The 18,397-nt window shown below is 40.7% G+C and overlaps 1 long non-coding RNA gene across 1 annotated transcript in view; it reads right to left on the bottom strand.

The window, feature by feature from the left end:
* The window catches only part of LOC138690646 (uncharacterized), a 69,164-nt gene that overhangs the window by 11,376 nt on the left and 39,391 nt on the right, over nt 1-18,397 (bottom strand). The window contains exon 2 of the long non-coding RNA XR_011329403.1: nt 2,055-2,102. This is a non-coding gene — a long non-coding RNA (uncharacterized lncRNA). The remainder of the gene's footprint in view (nt 1-2,054; nt 2,103-18,397) is intronic.

Genomic DNA, 18,397 nt, shown 5'->3' on the forward strand with positions numbered 1-18,397 from the left:
CATCACCTATATTAAATGCACATGCAGTAAAAGGCAGTCAACAGTAATTCTCTCAATCTATCCACTAGTATTTAGGGACTGGAGGATGAAATGCTGACTATATATAGCACGCTGCACAGGGTCTGTTTTATTGCTAAAAAATTTGGCACTTCCTTATCATGTCATAAATCAGCACTGAGAGAATAAGCACATACATTTTCCAAACAGTATATTAAATCAATTGTCACCAAGAAAATAAAAAGTGTGGTAGCGACATGAACAATTGTATCCTGCCTGGAAGACAAAGAATATAAGCAGTTTCTTTAATTATATTTTGGCAGTTCCATTCACACTGATATAATCGGGTTACATCAGCAATTGTACCATGATCTCCCTTTAGAGATTTACGACCTGCCTCAAGAAAGGCTTCCTAGGGCCAAAACTTGGTATTTGAGGTCCATATTACCAACCTGCATGTTTGCACATCAAGAAGAAACATTGAATGTTCAAAAATCCAGCCTCTCCCCTTGCTAAAAACATGACTGCTTTTTTTTTTTTTTTTCCTGTGCCGTTCTTTTACAGCACCACAAATGCAGGGAAATAGCTGGAAAGAGAAAATCATTAACTGGAACAGCGACAGCTAATCCATCTGCAAACGCCAGCTCCCTCCCGCTCGTGCAGCCACAGGGAAGCGGGGCTCTACCACACCAGCTGAGGCCCAATTAAGAGCTCCTGGTCCCAGGTGTTTGTAGGTGAGCACTTACTAGCAGCAGCCCAGACAAATCCAATTACTCCCAAACTCTTAGGATGGGAATGATCACAAATATTTTTATAATGGTTATTATGGTTTTAGGGTAACTGTTAATCTAAATAAGGTCCCACAGATCAAAACAAATAGTTTACCAGGCACTGGTGTTAAAAAAAAATAAATGCTTTAATGAAATTCTCCTTGAAAGCCATTTACTTTTAAAAGCCCATTCTTAAAGTTCTCCCTCACTTCTTCCACCTGCCCACGTATCCCAGGGTTTCAACTGCCACCTCCTACAGTCTCGAGGTCCAGGTCCACCAAGATACAGGGCCAGATCCAAAAAGCAGCAGTTACAAGGTGCTCACAAAAGTCAGCTGGACAAATACCAGCTACAAAAAAAAAAAAAAAAAAAAAAAAAAAAAAAAAAAAAAAAAAAAAAAAAAAAAAAAAGTTTCCCTGTTACATTCAGACACATAAGACAAGTTGTCCTTAAAGAACAAAATGCTAATGACAAAACGCTAACGTCAGACTCCATGACAGATGAAGTGACTGAGATTAGCCAACCAAAAATCATCATGTGCTACCAGAAACATAATGTAAGCTGAAGTTCCATCCCTGTATTGCAGAAAGCTGCAATTAAGGAAACCACCTGGAACTTGGGAACTGATCAGGAGCATTCCAGGCACACTTATTTGGATGAAAAACTCAATAAACGATGTAACTTAAAAAGAAATTATATGTTCTTACATGCTGTTTCAAGACACAAATATGCAAAATCTACCCTTTCAAAGAACATACTTCAGGAGCAAAAATGTATAAGAAAGAAAACCTGTTTCAGAGAAGCAACTATCCAGTGTTAGATAAAGAGTGCTTTCAGAAGAGCTGAAAGAACATCAATGGCATGATCTTTAATATTCTCACAAATCCAAAAACTCAAACAAAACTGCTAAGCCATCTATATTACTGTTGTGACAGGGGGTAATTGTTTCCATGGATATATCAATCCAGATTTATACAAGGCACAAGCTGGTTAGTAGAGCAAGCTTAACACACTGAGATTGCAGCACTCATATTCTGTCAAGTACCTAAAGTTTTTAGTAGATTTTTCTCCCTTGCACTTAAAGGCAGAGAAGAGGTGGCTTTGAGACATTTTCCTATTCAGTTCACTACATTTGTCTTAGTTGGCAGGTCTTTTCTTATTGCCAGAGGTCATAAGGATGCTAGGATATCTGAAGATAAACACAGATACAGTCTTTCAGTTTTGGTTACATATGTGGCCCTAAATCCAATGTTTTAAGTTAAGCTAAGTGCTTAAGATTTTACCAACCTGAGTTTTACTTCAGAGTTTCCATCGCTAACCAGACAGCTTCAACATCTATTAAAAAAAAAAAAAAAAAAATCAGTTTAGGTATGTATAAATGCATGGCATCACGTTCTGCTACCTAGCACACAGCTTGTATTTTGGCAAAAATAATACAGGAAGGACAAGAAATATTAGATATCTACAGAGGTCATTATGAAACAGTCCCTAGCCTTAATCTTACTTGGCATTCTCATTTGTCATTAACTGCAGAGGGACAGCCTGGTACCCTACCAACCTTGTCTTTTTGTGGTGACAGAGTAAGAAGTTTCAGTCTCAATCACTTAAAACTTTGGCAGAGTGAAAAAAAGAGAACAGAGTTAATGTCGTTATCTTCCCTGTACCATGGGTGCTATTATCAAGAAGAAAAAAAAAGAATGCCAAAATGACAGTTGTAATTTCTTTTTTAAAAAGGGCGAGATATTTATGACAGTCTTTTTCCTCATGTCTGGAAAGAGTTCTTTATCTGCTATGGAATGGTACAAACAGCTTTCATTTGCTTAAAGGATATTTGTTGAAGTTAGACCTCTTCTTCCTCTCCCCATGTTATTTATTCTATGTATAGCTGTGAATCCCAGATTTTCCAAAGTAAATCCTTGTAAGACCTTGTTTATGCTTCTGCCTTTCCTTGGAAGCTGGTCATTAACAAAACACACACAGGCATTAAATGTGAAGCTTATCTCTAAAGGGTTTGCCAAAGTATGTCGGCAGCCCTATCCTCCTATCTTTTTTGTACAGTATGCATCATAGCAAACTAAATTTTAGACATCTTTACCAGCATTTACACCATGTTTCTCTTAGCGTTCAGTATGTGAAGCCAAACTACTCTGTTTTAAATATTCAGGAAGACATACAGAACAGCTACAAGCCTAAAGCCAAGAATGTTTCAATGAATGTAAATACAAATAAAAATCAATCAGGCAATTTTGAAGAGCAGGGGAGTAAGGACAGACAGTACTGGAGAGCTGTGCTACACCTAGTCATGGGCACAAGGTGTGGATACAGAGAAAGAGAGGAGGGAGGGGAGGTGGTTAGGGCAGTCCCAGTAACCTCCTTTACCCGCAGGGCCATCCTTCTCCAGAGAACACCGCAGGGGATGTCAGCTCTTGCAAACTAGACAGTTGTTAACCATTCTTAGAAAATGAGATGCAGAGAGGGCAAGGGAGAAGCCTTCCTGTTTAGCACATTTAATAATGCATCTTATTATTTTTACTTTTTTTTTTTTTAATTTTTGTTCCACTAGAAGAATTTTGGTTTTGCAAGCAACATTATCCCTGTATAGCCTGCCACTTGTTACTGTGTCCCAGGCCATCCAGTGATCCATCAAACCAAGGTACAGGAACTGGTTTTCAGTAACCAGCTCCCAAATTATCCACAACACCCAAAGATGAGAGGGCGCACTTCTTAAACTTCACTCATTCATCCAAGAGCCATAAGGCACAACCAGAGATGCAGAATCGTAGTTTAGGGACTGGTGCCAGACAGGGAAACACCTACAAACAGAGGGGAAGATGGATGCTTGGGCCAGGAGGTCCCTGCAAATCTTTGCAACTGCACCGTGCAGGCTGCTTTGTTCACAGTGACCTCAGAGCAATGAAGTCAGATGCAGCAGAAACCACTCAGCCCTTCCCAGCACCCAAGCATTTAGGTCCAGCTTGCTGTCAGCGCAACAAGTGTCCGGAGAGAGAACATTGCACCATCACCACCTCCCACTGCTTCTTCCCAAGGCCTCTGCTGGGCACGAGTTGTGCTGCGACACCAAACTGGGCCACGTTTGTTTGTGAGTGCAGCTCCCATCTAAAGAAATAAGCCTTTCCAAGGAATATACGGATATCCAGATATCCATAATGCTGTTTCTCTGCTAACAGAAAAAAAAACTTTAAAGATGCTCTGAAGAAAGGTGTTCAGATATAAGCTCTTCCTTAAAGCATTCTGCAGCGCCTTTATCTCTAATGCAAGTCTGAAGAAGTCAGTAGTTTCCCACTGACTTTGATGGGATTTGGGTTTGGTCTTTGATGGGGGGGGCGGGCGGGGAACAGCCATCAGAGTTTTTAAAAGAGCTCCAGCAAATGTAGCTATTGCCGCATTACAGGACTAGTAAACAAAATCATTACCTATAATTCATCCATCTCCAAAGGAACTTCCCTTTAAGAACTACAGATCTGTGACAGAAAAAGAACATTATCATCCTTTTTATCCGAGATCCTGGGAGAAGGAAATATGCCAGAAAAAGACAATAAGGCATTGATTTCCACTGGAAGAATGAAAGAATGACTCATCAGATAGCTTCTCCAAATAAAAAGTTCACGTTCACAGCAAAGGGGAGAAATCCTACCCTAGGCTTAGGTGTTACAGAGGGAAGAAGAAAAGATTTGCAGAGATCCTTAATAAACTGATGAGATACATCAGAGGAATATGAAATCCTGGTCAAAGATTTAAGTGAAAACAGATTTGGAAAAGGATTTCATGTTGTTTAAGGACTTTCGTTTGACTTTTAAATGCTTTCACACTTTTTAATACCCAAAAACCCCATGATTTTTATCAAGATAAAACCTCCAAGATTTCCGTTTGCAGAAAAGCAATGTCCTTGAAGTGTTCGGCACTACGATGTAATTTGAACACAGCACCTGTTTCCACCTGCAGGAAGCAGAGCTCTAGACAGACACTAAACAGCAATGGATTTCATAGAAATGAAGTATGAGAAAGGAGACATGTAAATATTGCTAGAATAACATCTCATCGTTTTTGTCTTCCTAAACAGTGCTCTGACATGATGGATGTGCTGCTGACACCCAGTGTTATATTGGTTGCCACTTTTAAAGATCATGTTTTAAATCTAAAGTGCAGAAACAGCTACATTGTAGGCACTAATAAATAAAGGGCTTTTTGACAGCTATGGAAAGGGGAGAAGTTAGACACATACTGCCAAGTTAAATTAAACCCAAAATTCAGGGTTTATAACAAGCTTTAGCAAAAGCTAAGACAATCAAAAAGTTTCCAGGATATTATTTCTTTTCATTTTAATGAAATCAGTGAACAAGCACTTCTCTCAACATATAACTCCTGGATCTCTAGTCCACCAAGGACATCAATAAAAGTGGTGCTGAGCTAACAAGCCACCAACTTTATACACAGCTGGTGTTGAGGACAAGCTGGGTGTACCATGCTGTTTACCACAGACAGAAAAAACCAAAGCTTCAAGATTTCCACAGAAGTAGCCCACATTCCTACCTCAGCTGCTGCGTACAGTCATCCCAGTGTCATCGCCCTGGGCCAGACTCAAAGGCATTTTGCAGGTGCTGGGTTCCAAATGCCATAAACACACCCCAACTCACCCTGTATTTCTGCATTGCAGTAATTTACCATACACGCTCAAAAGTTAAATGAATAGAGTTTACAGGCTGGGAAAGGAAAAATAAGGGAGGAGGAAGAATGCCTGTAGTACTTCCTAGTGTTATATATTTATACCAAAAGTTGAAAGGCATTGGAAAACCTGTTCTGTTGAACAATATTTTGTGATAGCACAGATTTGACAGGAAGAACATTCAGATACTTATCTAGCAATAGTTGTGGGTTGTTTAGATGGATGGAAAAGAAAAAGAGCATGAGTCAAGGCCATAAACCTTCTGATTTATAAAGAGATGTCACTGTATTGGTAAAAAGGCGATTCAGTCAATATCCAGAAAGCTTTGAAGTAAATGTGACTTACAACTAAATAAGAACAGGTTGTGAAATTTTATATACTCTGCCACTGAAAAGTCATACTACAAAGCATCCATTCTTATAAATGATCTGAAATTCACAATAATTTCTGAATGGTTATTTCGGAGATGGATTGCAGATGCGTTTTCCTAAATACTGGTATCTTTGCTTATTCTTCATGCGGTAAACACGCATTTCATTTTTCTTCCTCAGAAACAATAACTCTGTCAGTACCGAGGAACGACGCAGAGTGCTTGCTGCGCACAGCTCGGGGAGAGCGGCAGTCGGGCTCACGGGATGGGTACGGCAGGAGAATACGGAGACACACAAACAAGGAAAGCCAACGCTCTTATTGCGAGGAGAAGCTTTGTAAAGCTTTACAATTCACAAAAGCACAGGGGCACCTCAGCGTGTGTAGTTAAGCTATAACAACGTGATTTCACATGATTACCCACCGTCATTAGAACCCTCCCAAATTCCTTGCAGGATGCAAGATTTCACTATATCTTTCGTTTAACCTACCTCTCTAAGGTCACTTCACTGGAATAAAGGAGAATTGGCAACAGCAACGCTTGCTGCCCCTGCCCTCCCTTGTTACCCCTCCACGTTCCCTGCCACACCGCAAGAGCAGGCAGAGCCCCACACGCTGCAGGACCTGTGGCACCCACCACCAGCGTGGCTTCCCAGTCCCTGACCCTGTCTCTGCTGTAATAGTGACGTGCTGGGGCTGAAAACACGAATGCAGGCACAAATCCTGGAGCCCAGAAGCTCCCTGCACCACGCCAGCTTCACCCCTCACGTGGGACTTCAGGCCTTGAGAGGGACCTGCAGCAAACAAAGACCAAGCATGACATGAGCCATAGCTACAAATGAAATTAACTCTTCTGGGATCTCAGGGGTAACACAATATTAGCCACAGATATTAATGCAATTCACGCTCTTGGGGATCTCATCCCATTCCTCTGAGTTAACGTATTTCTACTTTACAGACAGCAACATCAGCTTTTTGAAGCATCTCCAAAAAACAGTTATACAAACGCGCCTGTTACTCTCTTTCGGCAGTGCCAACCCATGACTTTGCAGGAAAAAAGGATGTTGAAGATCCAGCCAGATATCAACAGTTATGAAGCTGCTTGCAATTTGTGTTAAACAGAAGTTGCAGCAGTGTGACATGACAGACAGACCCCAGAGGCAGCAGAGGAGATGCAGGTTCTGCTCCTACATCTGCTGCTGGCCTGTGGGGTGACCTTGAGCTAGTCCAGTCACTTCAGCATCGTGTCTATAAAGCTAAGCCAATACATCTGACCTCCCTCAAGATGAGCTTTGAGCTCTACCCATGAAAAGCTCTGTGGAAGAGCATGGAAGTATTGCATCATTACTGCACAGATACATTAGCTCAGTTCCGTAGGGATCAGTTTACAACATGGACAGGCAGCGAAAAATAGCTCAAGCTAGCCCTAGTGAAGGGACACAGTTGCAGAACAGTTATAGAAAAAATGCCAGATCTCTGAACCCAGGAATCCAGAGCACTGGGCAGGGTTTGAAAGGACTTTGAGAGTAACTACAGCACAAGCTCTACAGGAATGACCGTGTTGGTGTCACAAGGTGGGCAGGATTTGGCAGGGGGGTGTTGAGGTTTGTGGATATTTTTTTCTTTTTTAATTTTATTATTGTTGTTCTGGGGTGGGTTTTGTTTCATTTTGTTTTCCACTGTTTTAACTCCTTCCTCTAAGGCCTTTTTATTTCCGCCAAACATACCACACTTCTGTTTTAAGAAAGTTCTTGGACAAACACTCATGTATGAAAGAAACTTCATTAAAACCAGTGGTTCTTCAAGGCAAAATATATCTGGAATAGTAAATCAGTCATTGATCTTAAGAGTATATCTTTTGCTATTTTGAGCTAGGAAAAGCTAAGGCCTATGACCTGCACAAGAATACATCCTCAAAGGTCAGCGGTCACACACATGGTCCCAGCAACCAACAACAAACACATCCAAGAGATGATAGTCTACCTTTCCCCATCTCTTTCCAGGGCTAGTATATTGAAAAAGAAGCTGTTTGAGGACACATTTCAAAACAGGCTTTGCAAGCCTCTGAAGCGTGACCTAAATCATTACTAACCATTTTGAGGATCAAACTAAGATTCTAGCAGTAATTAGAAAACTGGAAAGTTTCCTGAAAACACAGACAACACGCAAGACAGTTGAAAACCTAGTAATGTAAAAAGAATGGTAGTGGGGAATGAAAATAAACAGAAACAAAAAGATTTCAGATGAAAAGATGGCCAAAACATTTTGCCTGAAACTTGTAGCACAAGAAGGGTAACAATAAAGTGGATATTAAAGAGAACAGCAATTTTACCATGTTATGGCAAATCACATTTTTGACATTCATGTCAAATGAACAAAACCTGCACAGTCAAATTATCAATGTATTAAGAGAATATAGAAAAAATCTCCCTCCCTCCCCCCCCCCGCCCTTTTTTTTTCCTTTTAAAGTAAACCACCTTATTTCCTTAGGATTAGACACTATCACCAAAAACACTACGGACAAGAACCAGACTGCTCAGATCTCTCATGACCAAGCTTCTCAGGTACAACCAATGCCTACAGATGTTAGAAACCCTGTAAATACAGAGAGTAACAAAACCAGCAGCAGTCAACAGCCTTCTACTTTAGGCCTTATGAGTGAGTTAAGATCAGCTTTACACAAGAAAACCTGTTATTCTCCCACTAGCCAATTACTGCCTGATTAACTTACACACCTGCGATTCCAGCAGCTCTCCTGAGAGCACAGGACTGAAACGCAGCTCGGGGCTGTAAATGAAAGTACCAGTTTGTACAGAGGAAAATTGCTGGGTTTCAGCTAAGACCAACACAGCTCCTGCTGATGGCAGGAGGACTTCTTCCCTTCCGAGGAGCTCTAAGATCCTGCATATAACAGCTAAAGGAGTAACAAAGGCTACTATTTTTCCGTGTGTTTGTTTTTTTCCGCTTTCAGCTGATTCCCGTGGGCAGCTTGTATTACCTGACAGCACACTGACATAGGTGCCAATTTGCCGGAAGGTGAGAGCCAAGCCATACCTTTCCAAGGGGTTTTAGAACATTCAGGCACTGCTGGTATCTAGTCAGATGGTTTCTCCAGCTATTTTTACAATCAGTAATGAAAGGGTCACATTGCTGCTGCTTTTCAAGTGCGTACATCCACTCAATTCCACAAATAATTGGGACAAATGCAAACCCAACGCTTTTTTTTTTTTCCCCCAATCGCATCTGGTTTGGTGGAAGAAAAAGATTACATAAGCTATTGTTAAAGGTTTTTCTGTCATTGTACTCACGCACCAAATAAAAATTCTTTCAACTTTGAAAAGTTCAACCCATTACTCTGAAAATTTCCAGACATCTGATACAATAGTACCTTGCTACATGCCTGAAAACCTTTACATGGGAGTCCAATTACTAATCTCTCACCAGTCACCTGAATACAAAAAGCAGCTGTAGCTCCCAAAAATAGCAATAATTTAAAACCTTCTGAAATCAGTGTGCTTGAAGAGACATCTTGCTGTTTTGGTCAGCTGATTAATGAATTCAGAAGCCCCTGAAACACTGGCAGACAGAAACTTTGGTAAAGTTTTTCCACTACCACCAGATAAAGAATTACACTGTGCCTGGTCCTATATTCTTCCCATAGCCAATGGGAAAAGCAAGCCCTGAGGATGCCAGCCTAACCAAATATTTCTAAGAGGAGCCCGAGAGCACAGTAAAGAGACCTTTACGTCCACACGAGGCTTTCATGTGAGTCCGTTCAATCCCCACCAGCAGACTGAACCTGCCCTTGAAACGGTACCAAGGAGCAAAACATTCCCAGGACTCTTGTCCCTTGGAGGTACAAGAAAGGCTCGAAGAAAGCCTAATCAAAACTCTGCAGATTTCTCAAGTATAGGAAATCATCGTTTGGAAAAAGCGTTACACAGGAAAAAAGAACAGCATAGCGGGCTGCAGAAATCAGACTCACACAAGTATCTTAGCTTAGGTACAAATCCTACATAACACACACACACCCCCATCCATGAGTTTAGGGAGTCAACAAGCCACAAAGTGCCGGAGGCTGACAGCAGCCACGGGACGGGACGCCTGGTCCCTCCACTGTCGTGCTCTGTTGTAAATACGCACTTGTACGCACAGGTCGAGGTCGGGTACTGTACCAGACAGCACCTTGGTCTCACCCAGCATATTTGTTCTTACGGCTCTACACTCCCTTCAGCTGCGGAAAAGGTGTTCGAAGCAAAGTTTTGCAAAATAAATTAGCAAAACCACACCGCTCTCCTTGAGCACATGAAGAAACTGGCTGCTCCATGAAGAGCTACAGCCTTGGTCTTGCCTCTTGGCTTCAACAGCAATCAGAATCCAGGGCGGGAGAGCATTTTCAGAGGGAAAACTCACCCCTGCCAGCAACCTTCCCTCCATTTGCAGCCGCTAAAATACCTGCACTGGCAGCCTCGAGGGTCAGCCTCCCACACAGCCCTGATGGTGCAAGAGGGGCTTTGCCTGGGAGAAGTGAGCTTAAGAAGAGAGCGTTAGTAAAGGTCCCTGACCAATAACCACAGCATGCTTGAAAACAGGAGTCCTGTGTGCCACTAAGTCCATTTATTTTTTTATAAAAGAGAAAATAATTTCTGTTGAGAACTTTTTGTATTAAAACCTGCTCTGCAGATACAGAATTAATTTGATGTTGTTACCAACCGTTTTTACAAACTGTAGGAAAAGACAAGTGTGAAAATTACAGTGATTTATATTCAAACAACTGACAAGACTGCACAACAGCCCAGTAGCACAATAGCAATGGCTCAGAGTGAAACAAATTAGCCTGGCATTTTTAATTAAAAATTTTCTGCTTCCTGGAATGCACTGATTGTTGTCTCTCTCTCCATGTCACAGATTAACAAAGTATCCTTTAACTGCTTTTATGTAAGAAACTATTCATATATAAAATACGGAAAAATATTAAAATTGGTTAGTTAATCTTTAGAGGCTTTTCCTTGACATATATGCTTTAAATAAAATGTTGAGTGATGTAACCCACAAGAAATTGGGGGTGGAGAAACTAGAAGCTGTCTTTGACCACTAAATTCAGAGGGGGTTGTTTCTTTTTTATTAGAGTTTGGATAGTCTAGCTCACTTAGATCTCACTCTGGATTTCAGATAGTGTTACATTATTCCCTGACCAAAGACAATTAATGGTTTTGGTGCTGCATGATGAGATGCTTGCATGTCGTACAGTGCTGCTAACTTGTGGCCTCTGATGTTTTTCTTCAAGCTCAAGCTCCTGAGAGATTCTCAAGTTTCAGAGAGTTTGTTCCAAGAATCGTTCCAGCTTTTGTGGCTTTAGAGAAAGGAGTTAACCACTAAGCAGTCCAAGACTGAAAAACAATCTAAAAAAAGTTGGCATTCCCTTAAAACCTACGCCAATGTTATGATTTTCTTGGTGCCTGATGCAAGACTTTGCAGTATTGTCACAAGTCTCACAACATATGAGCGTCCGGTGGCTTCCTAAGCTTATCCCAAGTGCTTACATCTCACTGAAGCTCAATAGGTTTAAGTGCAAACTTCTGCGCTTGCCTCAATGATATCCAGGGCAAAGAAAAGATTCCTCCAACGTTTTCTTAAGGAAACGTACTTAAGCTCCTGTTTACTCTTCTATCTGCAAAATGGTATCAGACAACAATTTAAAAACCGAAGCAGAGGCCAAGAAGCGGGGCAGAAATGGTTAGGTGCTCTCTTCTGGTGTGTGCCCAGACCGCGCATGCCCTCCCGCGTGGTGGCCGTTTGCGATGGAGATGCGAGCATCGAGGTGCATCCAGCAGAGCTCCGGGTCCGCTTCCCAATGGCGTCTGAGCATATGCGAGGAGGGAAGAAGAGGGATGAAGGTAATTTCTTTCTCCTGTCCTCTTGAATAATGCAAATAATAAATACTTGAAAGTCTCGTTCTCTGCAAAATTATAATTTTCAGGTAGTCACCATTCCCCTGCCACAAATTAGACAATTATTTTTTCTCCGTTTAGGGACATGCTCACCTGCCATTTCTGTCCACTTTTGTTTAAACACAGGCCTCAGGGGACTTAATAAATTGAAGCAGTTCACAATCATTGTCAAGATAGAAAATGTGTTTATTTTTCAGCACCACATGTTGGATTGGGGCTAGGGGCAGAACTGTGCAGCAGCACAGATCTGTGCTGGGAAAGCAAATAGGTTTTCTAGATCTAAATCAACTTGTCCTGAAGAGAAGTTACAAATATGCTGGTATTTCTCATACCCTACAAAAAAAAAACCACACAACCCAAGGCAACTTATCTTCCTTTCTCCCTGTTTTAACAGGAATCTGAACTTTTTGGGGTATGAGAAGTATAACGCACATGTTGGGGAGGATAGTACTTTCTTGCTCTGAGACTGTACAAGTAAAACCATTCGTTAAATTGAGTTCAATTATTCCAGTTTAATTAATTTAAAGAAATTCAGCATGTGTTGGCCTTTTTATATCCCAGGTGAATAACAGAGATTTCTAATGTTCCACATCAAAATTAATTAAAATATCATGCTTATTATTTCTGAGTATAGAATTATGCAGGACTGGAAGGGACCTCAGAATCTTTAAGTCCAGGACACACCTGAGGGGCTGTATGACGCAAGAAACCTTTGCAAACGTTAACAGAAAGCGCCTACACCTTCCTATGCTCATAAACAAGCACACAAAATGGGGTGATGGACAAGGGAGGGAAAATTAAACACAAAAAATTAACATACATAAAGCCTATCTTTTCTTGTATTCAGAATGCAAATTCTCCACAGCAGCATTGCAAAAAAAACCAGTCCCAGGTGTATTTGGGCTTCTCCTCAGAAAAGTTAGCCAGTCCTTTGATTAAGAAAAGTTGATTAAGTCTGTGCTCCTGCAACCTGGTGGAACACCTGAGGTTGCAATCATTTACCCTGGCACCGACACAGTAGGTGCATTATTGTCAACTGACTGTTCTTGGGTGAATCGTGGCTGCCTGCTAAAGGATCAGAAGTTGCTTATTAGCTGAGGAACTGGGCACTGGAAGACTTTTTGGCATTCAGTATACTTGCAAATCTGTCTATGAAATGTATTTTGACATAGCTGCACCAATTACCTGATCCACCTAGTCCCCTATTAATCGATCTGATTTTGATATTACACATCAATAAGTCATCAACATTGTTCCTTACTGAGCCTTAATGCATGAAACCATCACGTACAAATGAAAGAAAACAGTACAAATATATGCATATAGCACACACATTGAACACTAACTCAAACATGATTTAAAATGAACCATGTTCACTGCTCACGAACGTAGCAACTTTCCTTAAATCAAGCACTTTATTCCAAGGAGAGAAGAGAAGAAGGGATATAAAAACATCTTTTTAAAAAAATCTGATTTGATACCATAAATACTAATTATTTTTATTTTTGTTACCGAGCAGCATTGTTACTGTCAATGTTACTTGGGTCTCTAATATCATGTTTCCACATTTTGAAGTATTAAGATTTCCTTTAACAGTAAGATATTAATTTTCTGATACGCAATACTTGTTTGGAGGAAAAGTGATATCCCGTTACGATTTTTTTTGCTCTTAAATGATTACAAGCATGCCAGCCTTAACTCCATCTCACCACAGGGGTTTATCTAGCAGTGTGAGCAAAAACATTCAGTGAAATCCTGCATTCAGATTTTATTCTAGCGGGATTATTTTTATGAGGGTATTTGTCACTGGATTTCGTAACTGAATAGACAGAGGATTTTGTTGCATTTTCAGTACTGTGCTTTCCTATTATAAAACGGGGAAGAGGGGAGGAGGGGGTGTATGTTTTTTATGGATGACTAGGAAACCAAGCATCGGATGGAAAGGTAACACATCTACAAGTTCAGAACACTAATGAATCCTGAATGTCCTGCAACACCATTCTGCTTGTTAGTCTTATCATTAAACTGTCTTGCTGGAAAGCCTGCATATTTGCTTCCAATTACCATCAGCATATGAAAAATATGCTCATGCCCCTTTCGTTATCTTCCAAGACACTGGTTCTCCACCAGCATCCTCACCCATCGCGGCACATCTCACCCTTTGCAGACTGAATGTTTTTAGGAAGCCTGGTGCTAAATCATTTGTAGGTGACCTGATTCTGCAGCCCTTGCCCCATGAGGCTGAGGCAGCTGGGCTTGTTCAGCCTAGAAAGTGGCTGCTTCAGGGGGCCCGATGGTAGCCACACCATCCTTATGTTGAGGTTATTAAAGAGATGGAGCCAGGTTCTTCCAACACAATGTGCCTTTAGCAACACCTATGATCGCATCAGTGATTACCTTCATAAAAAGTAATCAACTTCCTAAAAGTATATAAGCCCAGCTTTTAGTTGATAGAGACCACAGATAAGCAGACAAGAAAAACGATGCACAGGCCACGCCCAAAGAAGTATACGTGGGACAAAAAAAGAAAAGGGACAAGAGTATTTGACTGCAGGGAATTTAAAGGCAGAGGAACAAGATGACTTTACCAGGCTCACAGCAGTGACTAACCAGGCTTGAGCATCCCCAAGACTGCGGGTGTCTTCCCTGGCACACTTCAGCCCTTGCCCACAGCCAGGGGATACTTTCTAATAAACACTATAGATGAGGCCATGCTACTGGGCAGGGTAGAAGAAAAAGAGAATGTGTGCTGCTCTACGTCACTTGATCTTAGCTCTAGAGAGTGGCCCTCACCTGTTTTATTCACCGTTCACCTGCTGTACTTACTACCCTAGATGCAGGTTCCCCACCAGCTCATCCAGCCTTTAAGTTCTGAGCACTCTTCCTTCTTTACTCTGTTTTTGGTTACAATTTTTACTGCAATGATTAGACGAAGAACGATTAAAAGAGACGTATAAATAAATTCAGTGAGCACATAAGATTGTAACACAACAATATTTGGTTTCCTCCTTACTATGAAAAGTTGCATTGCTTGCTGCTAATCTTCTGCAAACCTTGCTTCCCATCATCCAGTTAAATGCAAATCTTAGCTAACTTTCACTTATAAAGAATTTGCATTTACAAGAACTTTGCTATCATTCATATGGTGAAGTCTACATCGTGATTTGCATGCAAGACTCATAAGAACAATGTAACCTAGCTCTCGATGTCATTTTATCTCCTGAATCCAGCCTTCAACCTAACTCATGTTAGATGAAAACAAATCTTAAAATATTCCATCCAGCACCAGCACAGCATCTTTAAGCAGCACCACCTTTCTATCACACTTATTTCTCTTTGCATTTAAGGCAGCACTGACAGTAATCATTCAGCATTTTTCTTTATTCAGCCCTTTCCTAAAAAACACAAACCCAGCAAATTGAATAGAAATGGAGTTGCCAGGAGTGAAGCAAAATAGTGAGTTTGCCAAATAAACCCTCTTAAAACCACTTAAACAACCAACTCTGATAGAACCTCCATGTTACACATGCTGTATCACATTATGGCAATTGAAAACCTCTATACGGCAATATTAATGCAGTTCATCTATGTTAAAGATCAAGGAAGTGGCAGCTACAGAAATTAGAGAAGGTTAAAGTAAAAAACTTATACAGAGCTCTCCAAAATGCATCCAAAGTCCTTTGGGAGCAAGATATCTTGATGTTTCCAGTGCTTCTTCAATCCAAATAATCTGAAAACAGCACCAGAGATTGGCTTTACGCAGAGGTGGGCCCAGATGGCAAGCTTCCACTTTGAATGTGGGTGTATTCGAATTCATAGCTTTGGCTTATGTTAATAAGTATTTCAACACTTATGCTTCCTGTCACAGGAGGGTAAAAAAAAAAAAGAAAAGAAAAAAAACCAACAGTATGCTGAGCTATTGCATGAGAAAGAGGAACAAAGAAGAAAGAACAGCAAACCCAAACCAGTCTCAAAGAACTTTAGGGACAGGCTTAGCTTAGCTACAGGCAGGGATGATAATTCTTGCTACCCTCATACAGACTGTCTTCTTGTAGAGCTTAATGATGCCTTTGCTAATTTGAGAAAGACCACCACTGAACTGACTCTGAGATAGAAAACTAAGAGGGCAGCATCTTCATAAGCAGGCTGGGAGTTACCTGGCAGAAAAACATAGGCTGGAAAGATGTATTTTTGAGTTTTGCATTTTGCAACAATAAATTAAAGGCTTGAAGTATTGGGAAGTGTTACACACACACACACAAAACTGTATATCAAGGTAAAGAGGTGAGAAAAAAAGTTTGTTAACCTCCAAAATCAAATGAGGATTGATGACACCTTTGATTCTAACAAGGATTAGGAAAGGCAGTCATACTCTGTTAAGAATGGCCTTAAACTGACTTTCTGTGCAGACAAGTGACAGTAGCACAAGTAGTCAGGAACAAAATGTCACAGTTTGATTAATATGCAATCCTTTAGATCTTCTTTAGCTTACATCCAAGGTTTCAGTTCACTCTGGGGTGGTTTCTATTAATTTATCTCCATTTGAAGCAAAACCAAACCATTTTTCATACAGTGACACAACTTTGCCTTTGAAAATGATACCTGATTCAGCAAGAGGTGCAAACAGATGTAAGTACTATCTGCACATTCAAACAGCGTGTTTCTGCTCAGTTCATTTCTCTGACAGAGTCCTGGTGCTCTATCCTGCTAATTATGGACTACTAAATCACAGAAAGAAACCGATGTGCACGCACACTGGTGAGAAGGATTTTAACATACATGTGACGAAGATATTTAACCCTGTCTCTGCTTCTTTAGGAAGCCATGTCCACTATTGAAATCCACTGACTTCTCAAAGATCTTATTCAACTCTCAACTGGTTAAGTTTTTTTTTTCCAGAAGAGATTTACAGGTGTACATGTATGCCCATCTCGCTGCCTTTGGCAATTTCTTCTAGTTCACTTCCACAGCTTTCCCCTCATCTGAAGGGCACTCGAATTTTTTTTCCTTAGACGACAACTCCATCCATTGTACTGGAACCTTCTTGCCAAGGCCTCTATAACTTGCAGTTTTGGCTCAAGTCACCATTCCAGCAATCCTATCCATGGTCAGCAACTATCTAGAAAACCATTTTATATAGCAACATATAATCCTTAAGCAGCATATGATTCTTAAGTTTCAGCAACAGCCAGTTTCCAACTTGTTTGGGTGTTTTATTCTCAATTTGTAATTGGTGTTAAACATCTAACACTGGTAGTACCCTTTAAAATCTCTAGACCATCTATCTTTCCATCCTCTGCCCCTGCCCTCTCCTAATACACTTTTACCTGCATCTAGTGGCATTAACTGTACTCATCCAACACACGACAGCAGGGAAAAACATATTTGACAGATCAAAGCACAGACTCCAGAAATTCCACTTCACTGACAATCTTCAGTCTAAGAGTTAGGCTAAGGGTTTAACAGAAGGCTACAAACACAGTACAAGACAAATAGCCATTTCTTATAAGCCTCTTTACTGTGCAAGGTTCCCATTATCATTCTCCAGCAGCAATAAATTTCTGTGGGAATTAAACATCTCTCAAACTAACCCATCGATCAGTATAACACTGTCAGATGCTGCTAAGTACTGCCTCAAGGGAGGATGCTGTATTTCCAAAGTCCCGTTATCACCAGGAACTGGAAAAATCCTACATTTCCAAGCAAGAGTGAACTTTCAGAAGAGCCACTCTGCCTCAGTGCCATATTATTTTACGCTATATTAAAAGTGACAATAGTTGATCATCTTTTCTCTCAGTGCCTTTTTCCCCCCTTCCTATGCTACTCATGACCTCGTGCACTTCACCACTATATTAAACATTATCAGACAGTTAATAGGCCAAGAAAGGCTATTACCACTCAAACACCAGAAAATCCAGACACGATCTCTCAGTATGGCAGCCTTTCTCTCATGTTTTAGTATACTGAATTCAATAACTGACTTATCAGGTCATAGACCTCAGGGGTTTGCTCATCATCATCCTAAAAATCCCATCTCTCTTCTCAAAGGTCAGAGGGGGGGAGCCCAGCATGGGAATTTCTGCTACCCAAATTTCACTTCAGTTTTTGCCATTTTTGAACATGAAGAAATCTTGGCAAACCCTTTCTGAGCACAACTGGATTTTCTTCAGGTTTTAATTTAGTTTTGGAGAACAGCTGTAGCCAGAGAGTCTCATTTCAAAAACTAGTGCAGATAATTAAAGAAAGGGCTCATTTACTCCTAAGTAGCTTGCAGAAAACTTTCTTCCCAATATGTGGCCTTCCTCTCCTCCCCCTTCTTTCTTCCATAATCACTATTTGCAATTTATTATATGTGCCTAATTAAACGTGGGATGCAACTGATCTTAAGTCTCAAATTTCAAGTTATCTTGGTCTTTGTACAAGATGTTCTCATTTTATAAATTAATTGACCTAAAGCATGGAGAAGATACTAAATCTTCTGCTGGTTAGTACAGCCCAATATAACTATTGCAGAATTCACTGTTGTATAACAGTATTTTCATTTCACAGCCGTACTTCCAACATATGCCAGTGCAGGGAAACAAAGTGAAAGAAAAGAGGCAACATACTTGCTTCCCAAGAAGCCA

The sequence above is a fragment of the Haliaeetus albicilla genome, chromosome 23 (genome assembly GCF_947461875.1).
Source record: "Haliaeetus albicilla chromosome 23, bHalAlb1.1, whole genome shotgun sequence".
In the NCBI taxonomy this organism is placed as follows: domain Eukaryota; kingdom Metazoa; phylum Chordata; class Aves; order Accipitriformes; family Accipitridae; genus Haliaeetus; species Haliaeetus albicilla.